Source organism: Cryptomeria japonica, chromosome 8 (assembly GCF_030272615.1).
Source record: "Cryptomeria japonica chromosome 8, Sugi_1.0, whole genome shotgun sequence".
NCBI classification, from domain to species: Eukaryota; Viridiplantae; Streptophyta; class Pinopsida; order Cupressales; family Cupressaceae; genus Cryptomeria; species Cryptomeria japonica.
In genome coordinates this window covers 425,872,114-425,889,124 of record NC_081412.1, presented here as the reverse complement: position 1 = coordinate 425,889,124, position 17,011 = coordinate 425,872,114, and positions in this window count along the sequence as shown.

The window sequence follows — 17,011 nt, the reverse complement described above, 5'->3', positions numbered from 1 at the left end:
TATATATGGATTGTGATGTTGTATGTTTTTAACCATATTATATTTGATACTAAATAATAGATAATAGTTTTATATCACTTACCTTTTATACTTCATACTATCATAAATAAATTTATCCTCTATACCAATTCTTTATTCCATCAGGATTCAACATAACTCTTTTTCATGATCAATGAATTACTTGTATCTTGCCAATTTACTAGGCCTTGTGATTCTTTTGATTCTTCATCAACATGTACAAATCTTATGTTACCTTTAGGTAATTTTCTAGTATTTTCTTGACTTTGGTAACATTCAAATACTCTATATCCTTATGCGTCACATCTAGAATAATTTTCTTATATTGATCTTCCACTAGCTCTATCTATTTACTGCTTATCTATTTTGTCATTTTAGTACAAACTAGACTATTTTATTTTTCTTCAACATCTTTCTTATAGGGTCTTCTATCACTACCTTGATGTCTACCTCCTTGGAATCTTCACCCTCTTCACCTTTTTTTTAATTATTCCTAATCTCGAATATTTTGTTTAGTCTCTCTGCCACCTTTAATACAAATTGGTATTCTTCCTTAACTATCTACATTTTTATGATAATTAGTTCTTCTTGGATAGTTTCTCTCAACCCATTGATGTATTTTGTAACTTTTTTCTTAAGTTTCTTCACTATTTCAAACCTAAATAATCATCTTATGTCAGAAAATTTATAATATTTAAAACAGTTATAACTAATATTCAATAGGTATAAATTGATTCTTCAATTTCACAACCATCGAATCACGTCTCTCTATCTTTGCCCCCACCTTTTTTTAATTTCTTTCCAATTTTACCTATTTCCACCAAATAGAAAAATTCTCTTTCAAATTAGTCTTAGCAAATTTAACCCTCTCAGGATCTACAATTCTATCACAATTAAAGTATTCTTCTAGTTTATTTATCTAACCATTTAATTTCTTTAGATTCAAACTACTTGAAAAACTAGCAATATCAATATTAAATCTCTTGCTAATTCATAAATAGTTTCAAAATTTATTCACCTAATTTGTATCTTTATCTTCTAGATCTTCCTGAACGCCTTCAATGATTGATACATTCTTTTTTCTCACAGTTTCTTCATCATCAATTTCATCATTTCTAGATTTTTTTAGACTACAAGAACCAAGTAGCCCTCCTATAACTTGCAATGTGCCAAGTAAACTTTTTAACATGACCAATATGCTAGCATGAAATTTCCTTTAGTACCATGTGGGTGGGTGGGAGGGGGGGAGAGATTGGACCTCATGACCTCATGCCTACCACAGGAATCTCTCACCAATCGAGCTAGGCCCCCAACCCTTCATCATTTCTAGGTTTATGACAAGTCTTCTTCTATCATTTTATATTGTACTATTTTAAACATTTATTCTATCTATCTAGCAACATTTCCAACATCATGGACTCTATCCACTCTTTGTGGAGAGATCTTAACTTGCATTTTATGCTAATTGAATTTGATTTGGTGATATGCCCATAAATTCCTTTATAGACTACCTCAAATTCTATGTTCTATTTATATTAAGAAGTTTCTTTAATTTATTCTACTCAACAAATAGTATTGGAATATATCTTTCACATTCTTCTCTTAGGGTTCAAAACATGATACTATCAATTTATCCTACTTTATAGAATTTAAAATCATTCTCTAATAGCATCTAATGTACTCATAGATAAGGGTCCAATAAATGGTTATCAAACCATGCAACTAAATACACAAACATACAATAGAACTCACTCAATGAAACAAATAAGTAATAATATATTTATTTGTTACTATTAAATTACATCGTAGTCTACCACAAGTTCTATAGTGTTGGGCTTTAGCCTTCAATTGCATACAAGCATTATCAATGTGCAAAGTGTAATATTTTTTTAGGTAATATGTACTACAACATGCTTTTTGATATACTACTAAATTGTGAGCTAAGATCTTGAATTATGATACCTAATAAGATATTTATTGTGCTTTTTTCCAACTAATTTACAAGAAAGGATGAAGGATTTTTATAAAGTGAAGTAATTGGTGTCAACTGCAAGGTGGTGTAAAACTCAATACAACAGAAAGTGTGTACCTGATCAAACATGCAAAAGGGAAACTTTTGAAATAAGTAAATGATATAAGTTGGACCTTGATGTGGTTCATAATAAAAACATCCTTATAACCAATGAGATTGGAAATGTATCCAAATGTCAATATAAACTGAAAAATAGTGAATCTAGACTAGAACTTTAATATGCCTGTAACTGAGTCTAGAAATTGAATATGCCTTTGTGGTGGAATTAATAAGTTGTGTTGAACATATTATATTAAGCTAAAAGGTTATTAGAAGCTTAACAAAATAAAAATAAACATGAAATTTTTGTGGTTGATGTAGGATTTCTCTTATGCACTAGATGTCTTGCATTAACTAAACGCAAAAGTATATAAGGGACAATAAAACAAAATAGAAGACCAAAATCAACTATCTCAAATCAATTATAAACTAGGTTAGGGTTGAAAATGGTGATTGAAAATGATTATATGAAGCTTATGAAAAGGGATTCAATAGGAGATAAAAGTGATGAGGTTAAACATAATAAAATAAGTATATCAATTCAAGAAAATGGGATTTGATTAGCATGTTTCAACATAGTACAAGTAAGAAATGAAGAAAACCAATTCTAGAGGAAGAATAACAATTAAAAAAAATGATAAGTAGAGATAATTTAGAAGTAAAGGCAAGACTTGATAATTGGTAATGTAGTAATAAAAATGAAATATTTAAGGTAACGGAGTTGGAATTTTTTTATATTTACTTTAGATGCATGGGATAGAGCTATTTTGGATACTACTGTGTCTACACGAAAACAAAATCAAAAGGATTAAAATTAATATAGAAGCTACAATGAAAAACGAGGTGGACAGTGAAGATTCGGTAAGAGATTGTAAGAGGTTGTTTATAGTAAGGAAATTTAGTATAGAAGTGTAGTAATGGATATTTTGTGAGATGTTAGCATTCAAAATGAGAATTGGGAAATAATGAATGAAAAATAGGGAATTAATAAAGAATGGGAAAATCATAAGGATGATAAGTGTTGGAGATTAATTATATTGGAATAAGAGTTGATAGTTTATAAAAGCATATTTAGATATAAAGTGTAAATAAATTGAAGGGAGTATATATGATACGAAGAAAATAAAAATGAGGGAAAGAATATTGTGTCAATTGGAAATGAAAGGCTTAGATTGGTGAAATTAAGAGGTAATGTATTCTTAAGAGAAGATGAGTGTGTGAGGAGGAAAGATGGAATCAAAATAAGGTGAATTTTCAAGTAATTGCCATATAAGACTAAATATGGAATGTTGTGGTGGCATAGCATTTTGACTAGGAGATTTTGAGACATGATTTGATCACAAATAAATAATATTAAGAATTAGCAATGCTGAAATAAAGGCCAAAATTATTATTGTAGAATATGATAACTAAAAGAGAACAAAGGAAATGATTTTTTTATTAATATAATAAAATTTCAAATCGAGGAAGGATAACAAAGACATAAAATATGGCTTGAAAGATTGTATGTAGAACAACATAAGGAAGAGATAATATTAGAGAATTTTATTAGAGCTAACATGTAGCATGTCTTTGTGATATTTGAATAAAGGTTTTGTATAATAAAAGGGAGGATTTACTTAAGATATCTAAAAATATATCAAGAGAATAGTTGCAAAAGAAACCGAAGATTGAAGGTTAAAAAAAATGAGTTTAGATTGGTTGAGGAAGTTATGTTGGAAGAAGATGGAAGAATATTTAGAGGAAATGGACATTAGTAACAAATGTTCAACATTAGATTGAGATAGTAGAACTAGTGAAGGTAAAAGCACATGTGGTGGTAGATGAATTTTAGAATTAGATTCAAGTTCAAAGTGGAATAACTCAATATTAAATGTATATAGTAATAGAAATGGAAATATATGAACTTGAATATTCTTATAATAAATTTTGCACTTATGGGTACTAGGAAAGCATAGAAGAGAGGAACTTTGGTAGAAGAAAATAGTAAGGGCCTTCGTTCTTGGTTTTGGAACTAGTTGTGATGAAGTGATAAGTACAAAGTCATTTCTTAAATAATAATATCTTTTTCATGCAACCCCTATTTGTGAGCACTAGTACACAAATTTCCCATTTAGGTGTTTGATGTAGGAACATACCAATCATATAATTAATATTGCACTGACCAAATTAATTTCCTTTATGTTTGTTTATGTTTTTTAGTTGGTTTTCATCATTTCTTTTTTTGCTAGAGTTGAATTTTATAGTTGTAGTCATTAGGTAATGCATTCAAAGTAGAAAACATAATCAATTATGTAGTAATGCATTCAAAGTAGCAAATAGAATCAATTATGTAGACCATTATGAGATCCAATCTAGAATCTAGAAAATCATCAAGAAATTTAAAACATGTTCAAATATTATTTTATATTTAGTGTTATATTACAAAAATAAGTTACCAAATTAGCTTAAGTAGGTTTGTAAGGGTAAAAGTCTAGAATTGTGTCACACTTTTAGACAACAAAAAAAATTGGACTAAACTAAAACTATTTGGTGTGAGACCCACCCTTTGGTGGATCAAAAATTCATGTTACTTTTGATTAATATTATGCTCACACATTACATTATTGCATATTACTATAATATTTTAGAAATTGGACTCAATAGTAATCTACGTTTTGATGATTAATTGCATGAGTGGAATTATTTTAATTTTTCTTCAATAATGTTCTATGTTTAAAGGATAACTATAAATCATAATTGCTAGATGAATTAATATGAATTGTTTCATGATGCTTAATTCCTAGGATGAGTTGATATTATGTTGTGTATAATCTATCTAGAGTGGATTTATGGAATGAATTATATAATTGATATGCTTGATATTCATGAGGATTGTATATAATTGAAATGAAAAGAATGATTCAATATCATTGTGATGTTTCATTGTACTTTTGAGTAAAATTGATTATTAGAGTTATTGTGTGAACATGTATGCTTTTTATTTATGTTGCTTTAACGTTGATGTTACTGGGATATATTAATAGGTGAATTTAAGTGTGTAAGATAATTCTTTGGTAAATGAAATTATAGGTTTTCAACGAATCCTATAATTATCAAACTCATGATGCTAGGTATAGGCAATTCGAAGGGGCTAAGATCTCTATGTGATATTAATTGTTATAATGTGAATGTTAAATTGTTATGTTTAATGCATCCTTGTGTTAAAAGGGTTAGGTTGTGGATTGAGTTGACATCCCAATTGTTTAATTTTACTTTTGATCTTTAGTGAATTTTTAAATGATCTTAAAATATCATTTTTACATTTTTCAAGGCCCTAGAGTGGGTATCTATGAATAAGTTATCTATTTGACCTCTCCATTGGCAAAATGTACAATATGTTGCCATTGATGTCAACCTACCAATGATGACCTATCACATTTGTATAGAGATTTTGTATAAATATGGACTGGTGTACTTGGAGGAGCAGAGAAATGGTTTGAGACCAACATATTTAAGAGAGATGGTTTGACATAGATAGAGAGATAGGATCAACATGATTGACATAAGCAAGATAGTCTAGAAGACTAACATATGTATTTATGACATAAATAAAAGTCCAGAAGTATGCAATGTACATGGTTAAGCTACTTATACATTGTTTATGCTTTGAATGAAGATTGAAATCACATTTATTCGTGTCTACATGTTTTAAGAAGTTAGATGAATATCAATTGAGTCTTTGTTCATACTTGTGTTGTTGAGAGAAGTTGTCTAAGGGATAAGAAGTGCATTTCTTAATGACAGAGTATTTGCATTTTGGTTTGCATTCTACCACCTTACCATATTTGGCCTTACGGTTATAGAATTAAGTTTTCCTAATATCAAGCAGAGTATTTCTATATTTTCATGTTGTAACATATTCCAGAGGAATATTTTGAGATGATTGTTCTTCAGAATGCACTAGAACAAAGTTAAGTATTTCATATACTTACCAAAATGCTCTGCATTTCTCTAAAGTGGTAGATATGGTTGTGCAGACTTGGAGATATGATCAATGAGGTATAAGGGTTCATCCATGCAAGTTTTAGATGATTTGGTGTACCACATCACAATATCTTAAGTATTGAAGTGTCACAATCAGTCTAGGATACTCTATTTTCAACAGTTCATGGGTTTCTCTACTTGCACTAGCACATAATGATTAGATACTTCAAAAGAAGGTTGTAGGGATATTGTGCATTCACTAAACTGATCATACCTTGATTCACATAATATTTTTGGCTTCTCCTTGATAGTATAAAAGGACACAATTGATAGTTTGGTGAAATTGTTAATGGTGGGCCAACATTCTAGTTTCCTTCATTTGTGATTTGATCCTAATCTATTGTATTTTCTTTGGAGGATGTGTTGTAATGCTCTTGGGCCTATTTATGCTTTGGGTTGATCTGTAACTCATTTTATGTCATGATGCATATGTTTGAATTTGGCCTATGCAATATCACACGTTTCATCTAAAGGTCATCGTGGAGCCAACCCAATTGATGTATGTCAATTCATCAAGATGGAGTAAGTGTGCAAAAAAAGGATTGCCACATCCTCACGTGACAGATGTGTTGGAGCCCCCAAAATATTGTATCTTTTAGCACAATTGTTTTAACCTTAAGTTGTCATAATTTTCCCACTATTGTCTGTATCAATGACTAAACTAAAATAAACAAAACTCATGTGTGTACATAGCCAAATTCTCTTTTGTGTTATAATTCAATGTGTTTTCTAGCCTAAAATCCTAGAGGTCAATACCAAATTACTAAAATGAATCTTATCCTTAAAATAATCATGCCCATGTTATAAGTTTCACTTTTTTGGCTACCTCCTTAATTAGTTTATATTTACCATCATTTTCCTAAATACCCCTATCTACATTACTGGTTGTGTCCTTTAGGACCAAAAATTGCTATATCACTGATTATCGTTATTTCGCAGGACCCTTGTCTCATCATATTAAGTGGTCTGCGATATGGCAACAAAGAGAATGGGGTTCAGTACTAAAAATTGGATGTTGTGATATAGCGACAAAAGGCTAAGAGATAATGTTATCGCAATATCGCTAAATAGACATAACACTAAGGTCACGAGACTGTGATATAGCGATAGCTTAAAGTAAAGATATTGCCAAATCGCAGGATGTAAATAGTTGAGAAAAAGTACTCTTGCGATATAGTGATAGTGGTAAGCTCGCATGTCTCTATATCGCGAGAAGCGGGAGCATAAGGAAAGTAAAGGTTACGATAATGTGATAACTATTGACGCAATTCCGTAGTGGTAAAACGGGACTACTAAGGTAAGAATGCAATATGGTGAAAGTGGTAAACTGATCCAAGTTGGAGATGATGTCAGCATGGTTTAACTCCATTTTTAGAAAAGGTGGTGTAGATGATGTCAGCATGGAATATTCTGATGAAATTAGAAGAGGACAAGAAGAAGAAGGATCCAAATTTTCTAGGGTTTTTTAAAGAGGAAACAGATGAATTGAAGAAAAATTTTCTTCTTGAGTGTGGGTGGGAAATTTACCTTGGATTGCAAGTTTTACTTTTCTCTTGTTTTAGTGTTGTAGGGAAATTTTAAGTCAATTACAAGTGTACTTTATGTAATTTTTAAACTTGTAACTTACTTTTTATTTCCCCCTTGTTGTTTCTTTGTCTTTTAAGTCATTGTAGGAACTTTTTTTGACATATTACAAGTAAATTTAAAATTATAAGTAAAAAAGAACTTGTAAATTCTTTTAAAAGTTCCTACTTAAGTGATTTTAAGTTGTAATGGGGATTTTATTTCCTTATTACAATTTTTAAAACTACTTTTAGTTGTAATAGGGATTTAATTTCCCTATTACATGTTTTTATGTTTTTAGTCACTTGTAAAGGGAATTTTATTTCCCTATGGCAAGTTCTTTTTTTAAAGTTAAGTTATTAAAACTTGTAAAGCGGATTTTATTTCCCTATTACAAGTTATTTTGATATATCTTCTTGTTCTTTTCTCTCACAAACCCGATTTTGCATTATGAGTTGAAAAGTGAAGCAAATTAAAACTTGTAAAGGGGATTTACAAACCTGATTTCATGTCTTTTGCTTACATTTTAAACTTGTTCTTTCTTCCCAAGAACCCGATTTGAATTTTCTCCAAGGAATTCGAATTTTGGAGGAATTGCAAACCCATTTTTGTGGAGGAATGCATTCAAGAAGGAGGCATGGTGATTCTTATCCCTTTTATGTTGGTTTATGTGCCATGTTTTGCCCATTTTGATAGGCATTTTTGTTGGTTATGTGCCATGTTTTCCTCCTTTGGAGTCATTTTTTCTGCATGAAGGAAGGAGTTTTGGTCTCTCTAACCTAGACGTTTTGCTTCCTTGCTTCACCACGTACCCTTGCTAGGTGTTTGGCCTCATTCTTCTTCCTTATTGCATGTCATTTTTGGTGATTATGGTTAAAATCTGAGTTTGACAAAAACGTGGCTAGGGTTTCAACATTTTTATTTTGCCTTCTATTTAAGGAGCTGACTGTTTCTTCCAAAGTTATTCCATCTCTTTGGAGGGCATCTTAATCAAGTAAGGTATGTTTATTTTTCATTTTTGTCTTTATTTTATTTTTGTTGTTTTAAAATTCCTTGATTGATCATGATTATGTTTGTGTTGTTCTTTTTCATTTCGGGTTTGAGAGAGATCTTCCCATTTCTATCCAAGTCTTGAATGTAATTTAAGGATTGCATTGTCTTTCCCCTTCTGTTTTTCCCTCTTTACTTGCATTTTGGGTTTTTTAAATTCGATTGTAAGTAAGATGAAAAAGTGAGTTTTTCCCCTTTGGTTGAAAATACTTCATCATCTTTTGCTAAAAGTTCTAGTTTCAAAGTTGTTAAAAGATTGTCTTTCCAAATTTAGGTTTTAAAAACCTGATTACAAGTGAAGGTTTTTTCCATTCTCTTGAGGTTAAAATAGAGATGATCTTCCAAAATTCTTTCATTACTCATCTGCATTCATTACCCTTGTTCACACATTCCATTCTCATTATCTTTTCCATGTCAAAATTCCATTTTTCACACATCCTTCCATTTTTCTTATTACAAGTATACTTGCATTCGGGTTTTAAAAACTCAATTGTGAATATGTCCTACCCCACTTGCATACTTGTAGCATGTTTCCCAAGATCTGAAATTGACCAAAAGCCAAGTTCCAAGTGTTCCTATTTATTCACCATTTTCCTCTCAAGAAGGATAAGAGTTTTTCCCCTTGAAAAGAAGAAATATGTTTCATTCGATTGATCTTGATGTTGCTTTGGCACTTCTAGATCTTTATCGCAACGTACCAGGCTTTGGTTCAATGACTGATTTACCATCTTCCTCTTCTCAAAAGAAGATGAAATACAAGTATGATAAGTACCAAAATGAGATCTCTCCATCCCAAGTTTCCACTTCCATGAATCACATCAAAGATACATAAATAGGGCATGTTGACATGTCAAAGTTCATTAAACGGGTGGAGGATCCCAAAGATAGCAATATGCAGCGCCTGTTAGATGGCCACATTCACCATGCTTCTTCCTTTCCAATGGCTGCCCTAGAACCTGAATTTTTTCTTGCTTGTGCCAATAATTTTGACAAAGAAACAAGAACTATCAGGAATGATGATGGGGAAGTGATAATCTGGCTTGATACGGATACTATTGAGAAGGTTTTCAGAATACCACCAGCACCTGTTTACATAGAGATCTCCAAAGATAGTGCAGTTCAATATTATGCTTCAAGAGAAAAATATTGTGAACACCATATCAATAGATGGATCAGTGAGCCATGGGCTGCTTTTACATGATGGGAAAAGTTGCACCGTAGTGATTCCAAGTGGGAAATCAAAGACACAATCACTCTTCTCAGAAGGATGATGGGTTTAGAACATTCTAATCTTTTTGAACCATGGATGTATAAGTTCATCATGCTCATAAGGCAGTCTGAACACATCTCTTGGGGTGAAATCATCAGTGATACCCTTTGTGAACAACTTGCAGTAGTTCCTTCCACCATGACGTTCTACATGAACTCATATTTGGTGTATATAGCAGCATCACTCAGACCCTTCCTTGGTCTTTCTAGCAGGGGTGATCACTCGCTTATATTGGTGTGGGATTACTATGACGAATTTCCTTTGAGACCTAGCAAATTGCAGTTTAGGAGGGTCTAGGATGCCTTCTTTGGTCATTCTATGTGCCTGTTTGATAAGACATTAAAAAATAGGAGAGTATCAGATGTTGTTTGGGAGAAGGCGAATGAATATGGCTACCTATTCCTTCAATTCCCAACTTTCACTTATATGAGAGTTGGATGTTATAGCGGCCAGTCTCTATGCTTCCTAGATATCCAACTAATAAGATCATTCTTATGGAGTTGGGAAGATAGATCATGGTTGTTCATGCACATCAATCTATTAAGCATAAGGTTGGAATGAAAATTTCTACAAATAACCCATTGAAAATTGACCATTATTCCCTCATTACATCCACCCAATCCAAGGCCATGGAGATTGAAATGCAGGAAATAAAACTCAAGAGGTTCAAGTCAAGAGTAGATTTTGATTACCGAGGCATGAAGGAGACAATCAAAAATTCTTTCACGCATGTGCATCGGATAGAAGACATTTGGGTTGATCTCCATATAGAAAAGGAGGTTCATAAGATGGATTATTTCTTTTAGAAAACTTCATTTCCTTTCTCTCACTTGGTTTTGTAAGTTGTTATTATTGTTATTTTCAATTGCTATCACTTTTCTATGAAGAGAAAAGGATATAGTTTTTCTTGAAAGAAGAAGAAAAAACTGTTGTCTCATCCGTTTTAGTTTAGGAGTATTTTACAGATAGGGGGAGCCTTCCCTTAATTAGGAAAGTATCATACTAACACGTTGTGGCTGAAACCACAATTTTGTACATTCCCCAGGTGTACAAAATTTTCAACCAACATTTTTTTGGTGATTCTGTTGGGGATACGAACGCATTCAAGAGCCTCACTCTTTCAATTAAAGTCTAATATCTTACCAATTTTTCAGAATATCTTTGTTTGGGGTTTTGTTATTTCTCTAAGTTGGAAGGAATTCATTTCTACATTCTTCATAAGAAGAGTGAAAGTTATCAAGAAATATCTCCTGGTGAACAAGCTAGGATTCATTTGCTCACTAGTACATCCTCCCTTTCACGAACCACAAGATATCCACCCTCCAAGAAAAAGAAGCCTATCCCAAGTGAAATTATCTTTTCTTTTTCAAATTGTTGATATCTTCCTCTTCTAGCATGGCTAGAAATTTTCCTCCTTCTCTTGCTGGTCCTTGGGGGGTGGCTTTGGGTCCTTTGGCTTTAACACCACTTCTTTATCCTCTTCCACAAAGATCTCGCCAAAATTTTCCTAAGTTCTATGGAGATGGCAAGTAGCATCCTGATGACAATATCAAGTCTTTTTAAATATCTTGTGGTGTTCTTGGAGTAGAACATCAAGATATTTTTGTCTGATTGTTTGTGGAAACACTTCAGGTTATTGCACCTGATTGGTTTTATAAACTTAATGTTGGTTCGATTTTATCATGGGCTTCATTGAAAGATAAGTTTGAGGAATGTTTCAAGCCCACAGAAGATGAGCATGCCTTGCTAGCTCAGTTGACACAAATGAAGAAGGATACACATGAAGGTATGTGTGAATTCATTGCTACGTTTAATAAACTTGCAAATAGAATTCCTACAGATTCTTAGCCTACTTTTGAGAACCTCAAGTGTTTCTTCATAACACTCAGCTTCCTGAGGTTAGTTTCTTCCTTAGAAGAGCTTCTCCAACAAACCTAGTTGTTGCTCAGACAATGGCCACCAAGATTGAAGATGATTTAATCTTGGCTGGTAAAATCAGAAAAGACCCTAATTGGTCTAAACGGAATTCATCTTTTGAAGTGTCTACCTCAAGCACTATAGACCCTATGGTGAAAAAATTGGTGAATGAAATCATTGCTTTGAAGAAACAAATTTCCCAAAACTCGTTTGTTGCACCATATAAGGATATTCCAAGGTGGAAATATCTTGATTCTACATCTGGTTATGTTGCTAAAAATCACTCTAAGTTGCCTCCACCACCTAAGAGGCTTTCTCTTGAACCACCACCATAAAATGTAGTAGTTGGATATTATGAAGTTGATTCAAATGATTGATCATTTGATTATCATCCTGAAGATGCTACTTTTCTCCATCCTTAAGAAGAAGTAGCTAGCAACTCTACTATAAGGTACCTGCATTATGATGACTCAACAGCTACTAAAAGAAGTCATAGTCATGCATATCATATTATGATGCGATCCCATACAAGGTTGACTCAACAAGAAGAAGCAGAAAAAGTGGTAGGGAATGTTCATTCACCTATTACTATTGCTAAAAGAGTAACACTGTTGCCTACTCTTCCTATGGACGCAGTAAAGAATCAAGTAAGTGATCATAATCCTTCCATTATTTCTTCCAATGAGCCTAAGATCAGTGTGCCTAGCCTTAAATATCAATCAGACAATGGTCATCCCTCTCTAGCTAGTCCATTTCAAGCTTTTGATATTATTGACCATGCTAGGAATATGAAGATTCAAATGTCTGAAGTTGAATATTTACAAGCTAATCCCGATCAATTTGATAGGTTAGCTAGATTTATTAAGAGTAAGGACACTCATCATATACTTGAAAATACTACTCCTCAAGAACCCAAGAATTTTCTGAATCATCTAGTGACCATCCCATCTGTTGTCCCATGAAAGATAGAACCTTTTTATATTTCCTTACTTATTAATGGCTTTCAATTGAGAAATTGTGTCTTAGATTTTGATGCCTCTGATAATGTCGTGCCTACTAAGGTATCTCAATCCTTAGGGCTGACCTTAACCAAAACTTTTAGTGATTTTTACTCCATGGAGAACAAACAAGTGCCTCTTATTGGGCAAATCAAAGATGCTCAATTTGCATTTGTAGCTTGTCTAGAAAAGAAAATAAAGATGACTGTTGTGGTAGCTGATGTTCCTGCCTCTTGTGGAATGTTGTTGGGTTGTAACTTCTGTAAGGATGTAGGTGGTGAGATTAATATGGATATGACTTAAGATAGGATACCTATTAAAGGCATTGTGCAAAAATTAGTTCCTGAAAAGGAGACCAAATACACTGTTGTCAATTCAAATGATCCCCATGCCCAAATTCTCTTTAAATCTACTAGTTTTGGGAATTATTATCTCCATATAGATGAAGTCTCTAAGTTTGTTGGAGATCGGCCTTCCAGTGGTTCTGATGCCTCAATACTTTCAGCCAGTGAAAGGTTTGTTGATGCTGAAGAAGTTCAAGCGTGAGAAGTGGGATCTTCTAATTCATACATTATGGTGGAAGATGCTTCATCTTTCGTTGCTGATGAAAATACTCAACTATTTGTTCAAGAAGGGGAACTTCAGTCTTCTCCTATTAAGAAGAAAGTTCATCTTCTTCTATTGATATAGATAATACTTTTTCTTTTCATAATGCACCCATCCTTGATAAGGGTAGTACTAGCCACTCTGATGACACCAACAGTTCAAATGACATCTGGACTCTTGAGTTTGATGGTAGTTGTGTTGCAAATGGATCCAGAGCTGATATTGTCCTCATTTCTCCCCAAGGGAGAGATCTTCCCTTATTCCTTTAAGTTTCAGTTTTCTAATACCAACAATACAGTTGAATATGAGTCACTTTTGTTAGGTATGGATGTTTCTTGCAAAAGAGGAATTAAGAATCTACATGCTCAAGGTGATGCAAAATTGGTGGTCTGTAAAGTCCAAAATATTTATGACCAGCTCAAGTATTACCGGCTCAAGTATGGGATGACCGGCTCAAGTATTACCAGAATCTAGTATGGGATAATATTGGAAGTTTTGATGCTTTCAATATTTTTGTTGTACCCCATGAATTCAATGATAGAGTTGATTCTCTCGTAGTCTCGGCTACTTTGTTGATTCCACATCTTGATTTTGGTCAAGATAGATAAACTATTGAGTTAATTTGCAGACCTAGTGTGCCTGACAATTGGGATCATTGGAAAATTTTCAATGATGATAAGCAGATTATAAATTTTCTTCAGACTGAAGACAATTTTAACAATCTGTATTTTGAAGGAAGCAACTTATCGTCTTCTTCATCTTAAGATTCAATGTCAGATACATCATCTGAAGTAGATGATAAAATTCTTAAATTAAAAAGGAATAGAATTCCAAAGGGACTAGTTTCTCTTGAGAAATGTTTTGATAAGCATGATCACTTTATCAAGAAGCAACAACAAGAAAATTCAGAATCTTCTGTGGGATTTGAAAAGTACAATATTGGTTCAGAAGAAGATCCTAAATTTGTCAATATTGGCAATAATTACACTCCAAAAGAGAAAGAGCAGTTCATTCAGATTTTGCGTCAATACATGGATGTATTGGCTTGTTCCTATGATGATCTTAAATCTTTTCACCTGAAGGAGATTCAAAATGATATTCCTTTGAAGCTTGGCGTAGTGCCTTTTCATCAGAAGCAGCATCAATACAATCCCAAAATTTCAGATACTATCCATTCTGAGGTTCAGAAAATTCTAAGTGCTTGTATTATATTTCCTATCCACCATTCAATATGGGTAGAAAATATAGTTCCGGTGCATAAGAAGAATGGAGAAATACATATTTGTATAGATTTTCAAAACCTAAATTAGTTGTCATTGAAAGATAATTATCCTCTGCCAATAATGGACGAGCTGTTGAAAATAGTGAAAAGTGCCCAGATGATATCTATGTTAGATGGATTTTCCGGGTATAACCAAATTGAGGTAAGGGAATGTGATCAACATAAAACAGAATTTACTACTCTTGGGGTTCTTTGGGACAATGGATTGTACAAGCGAATTATCGATGGAACTTTCCTTCATTGTGTTTATAAGGCTAAACAAGTTAGATTGTTATAATCTTTTCATAATTAGGCTCCTGGTGGACATTTCTTCGCACCAATGACTACTCATAATATTTTACGAGCTAAATATTATTGGCCAACATTGTTCCATGATGCTTTCAGATGGGTGTGAAAGTGTGTTCATTGTCAACAGTCTATGGGTAAAAAAAAGCTTGCAGCATTTCCATTAAAACATGTGGTTATTGAAGAACCTTTTCGACAATGGGGTATTGATTTCATTGGTGTTATCAATCAATCTTCAAGTGTGGGTCATTCATATGTTCTCATGGAAAAAAATTACTTCACCAAGTGGGTGGAGGTAGTACCAGTGAAGCATGCTATCTCTGAGGTGGTATGTAGATTTCTCAAGGAGAACATTATCTCCAGGTTTAGTGTTCCACACAAGATTGTGACTAATAATGCAGCCACATTCTCTTCTTTTGAGATAACACAATTTTGTTTTAAATATGGTATCTTATTGTCTCATTCATCTAACTATTATCCTCGGGGTAATGGTCAGGCAAAATCAAGTAATGGGAACCTGATTACTATCATACGCAATCTTGTTGAGGAAAATCAAAGGTCTTGGCATAAGGCTCTTTATGATGCTTTATGGGCAGATAGAATTACACCCAAAAGATCTATTGGTATGTCACCATTTCAGCTTCTTTATGGGATAAATGTATAAATACCCATCACTTTGGAACTTCCTATTCTTAAATTGGCTAAAGTGATTGAAGATGAGACTTTTGAAAGTGCTTTAGATAAAAGAATCATGTATTTTTTCCAGCTGGAAGAGAAAAGGACACAATTGGTAGACCGAATTGCTTAGCATCAGAAACCAGTTAAAATCCTTTTTGACCAAAAAGCTAAGAAAAGGGGGTTTCGAGTTGGTGATTGTGTGTTGCTTTGGGATAAGCGCAGAGAACCTAAAGGCTTACATGGAAAATTTGATTCTCTATGTCGTGGACCTTTCATCATTCACCATGTTGCTGGAGAAGATAGCTTTATCTTGGGTTATCATGATGGTTCACCATTTGTGTTGTCCTATAGTGGTCAGCACCTTAAGCATTACTTCGAATAAAGGTTCGAGATGAATTTTTGTAAATAATGTCCGAGTCTTTTTCTTTGTTTTGAATCTTTTGTTTTGATTTTAGTTTTCACTTTGATTGACTTTGTGGCCCAATGGATAAGGAGGAAGGCACTTAGAGATCGAGTTTCTATTCTTTCACAATAAGTGAAATGAATTCCCCAGTCAAAGCTAGTTGTTGTCCGTATTTTTGTATTCACAAAATTGCACAACCCTTTTAAAATTTTGTTTAAAAAATAAAAAAATTAGTCTAAGGTATGCTTCCTCAGGTAAAATTTTGCTTCGCCCTTGGAATGCCTTAATCCTCAACTCATCCTCGATCCATGTTTCAAATTTCATCGCTTTCTGAGTTTGTTTGCTTTTTTTTTCTTCAATTTCGAGTTTTTTCTTTCTGACTCCAAGTGGGAAATTTTCCTTGGATTGCAAGTTTTATTTTTCTCTTGTTTTAGTGTTGTAGAGAAATTTTAAGTCAATTACAAGTGCACTTTATATAATTTTTAAACTTGTAACTTATATTTTATTTCTACCTTGTTGTTTCTTGTCTTTTAAGTCATTATAGGACCCTTTTTTGGCATATTACGAGTAAATTTAAAATTTTAAGTTAAAAAGAACTTGCAATCTCTTTTAAAAGTTCCTACTTAAGTGATTTTAAGTTGTAATGAGGATTTAATTTCCTTATTACAAGTTTTAAAGTTACTTTTTAGTTGTAATAGGGATTTAATTTCCCTATGACATGTTTTTATATTTTTAGTCACTTGTAAAGGGAATTTTATTTCCCTATGGCAAGTTCTTTTTTTTAAGTTAACTCATTAAAACTTGTAAAGGGGATTTTATTTCCCTATTTCAAGTTATTTTGACA